The sequence below is a fragment of the Pteropus alecto genome, unplaced genomic scaffold, assembly GCF_000325575.1.
Source record: "Pteropus alecto unplaced genomic scaffold, ASM32557v1 scaffold88, whole genome shotgun sequence".
In the NCBI taxonomy this organism is placed as follows: Eukaryota; Metazoa; Chordata; class Mammalia; order Chiroptera; family Pteropodidae; genus Pteropus; species Pteropus alecto.
The window spans coordinates 9249306-9251375 of record NW_006494611.1 but is presented as its reverse complement, the minus strand read 5'-3'; positions in this window follow the sequence as shown (position 1 = coordinate 9251375).

The window sequence follows — 2070 nt, the reverse complement described above, 5'->3', positions numbered from 1 at the left end:
GATGTCAGATTCTCCCCACCCGCCCCGCCCCGGCTTTATCGAAATATAATAGACAATTAGTTGCTCGTATTTACATTGTACAATTCAATTAGTTTTTTTCAATTATAGTTGGCATACAATAATATATTTGTTTCAGTTGTACAGCATAGTGATTAGAGATCTGTATAACTCACAAAGTGATCATTCCACTAAATCTAGTACCCTTCTTCCCCCTTACATGTTTATTACAACATTGTTAACTATTTTCCTTATGCTACAGTTTATGTCTCCATGTCTATTCCGTGACTATCCATTTTTACTTCTTAACCCCTTTGCCTTTTTTTGCTGTCCCTCCCAAACACCCTCCCATTTAGTAACTCTCAAAATATTCTCTGTATCTATGAGTTTATTTCCATTTTTATTGTTAGTGTTTATTTTGTTCTTTGGATTCCATGTGTACATGAAATCATGAGATATTTATCTTTCTCTATCTTACTCATTTTATTCAATGCAATATCCTCTGGGTCCATCAAGGCGATATCTTTTTCCATCCCCTTCCTTTTAATCTGTGTGTGTCTTTTAATCTGAAGCGAGTCTCTTGTAGGCAGCATATGTAGGGGTCTTGTTTTCTTATCCATTCAGTCACTCTATCTTTTGGAGCATTTACTTCTTTTCCATTTGAGGTACTTGTTAATAGGAATGTAGTTATTACCATTCTTTATTCACATTTTTGATACATGTTCTTTCTTCTTAAAGAAGTCCCTCCAACATTTCCTATAATATTGGCTTGGTGTTGATCAATTCCTGTAGCTTATTTTTGTCTGGGAAGCTCTTTATCTGTGCTTTGACTCTAAATGATAGTTTTGCTGGATAATGTATTCTTGGTTGTAGAGCCTGGGTTTTCATCACATTGAATATTTTATGCCAAGCCCTGTCCTGCATAGTTTCTTTTTAGAGATCAGCTGCCAGTCTTATGGGTGCTCTCTTGTAGGTAACTAACTGCTTTTCTCTTGCTGCTTTTAAGATTCTCTCTTTATATTTAACCTTTGGCATTTTAATAATGATGTGTCTTGGTGTGGGCCTCTTTGGGTTATCTTTTTTGGAACTCTCTGAGCTTCCTGAGGTTTTATGTCTATTTCCTTCACCAGATTAAGGAAGTTTTCCATCATTATTTCTTCAAATAGCTCTTCAACATCTTGTTTTCCTTCAAGTACCCCTGTGATATGGATATTTTTACATTTAATAGTGTCCCATATACTTCTTAAATTATTATAGTCTTGACTTCTTTTCTTTTGGCATTCTGATTGAGTGTCCTTGGCTTTCCCATCCTCTATATCAGTTGTTTGAAACTCTTCTTTATTCACTCTGTTGATTCCATCTAATATACTCTTCATCTCAGATAATGTGTTCCTCATTTCTGACTGAATCCTTTTTATACTTTCCATTTCCATTTTTATGCTTTTTCAGTCTCTTCGTTAAAATTCTCACTGAATTCATCTACATTTCCCCTAAGTTCATTGAGCATCTTTATAACAAGTATTTTGAACTCTGCACCTGTTATTCTTCTTGGATTTCTGTTCTGTTTTCTCATATGGTTTCGCTTCTTTGTCTGCCTTTCTGTGTCTGTTTCTATGTACTAGGCAAAGATCCTAAGTCTCCCAATCCTGAGGGGTTCAGCTGCAGGTCAAATTTAGCCCAAGCCTGTGCCCCTCTGGGGCCACTTGTTAAGATTCAGCAAGCAATCCACAGATACTGTGCTTATAGTTGCCTCAAGAGGCCACACCAGAAGCCAAGGACAGCTGTCACCAGTATGCGTCTTGGCACTGCTCAGCAAGGCACACCAGATTCCCCAGGACACAACTGGATGTGGCTTGAGTGGGGTCACAAGTTGCGGGAGGCTCCTCTAGGTGGAGCAACCTCTGTTATCCAGTTTGAAGTTTGATGATGTCTCAGCTATGGTGGCACTGCATCCACACACTGAAGTGGGGAGTAAGGGCTCAACAGAGGAACAATGGATACTGCTGGCACCTCTGCCCAGGAGAGATCCTCACCTCTGGCCCTCATTCTGACAATTCAGTGCCCCGCTGTAAG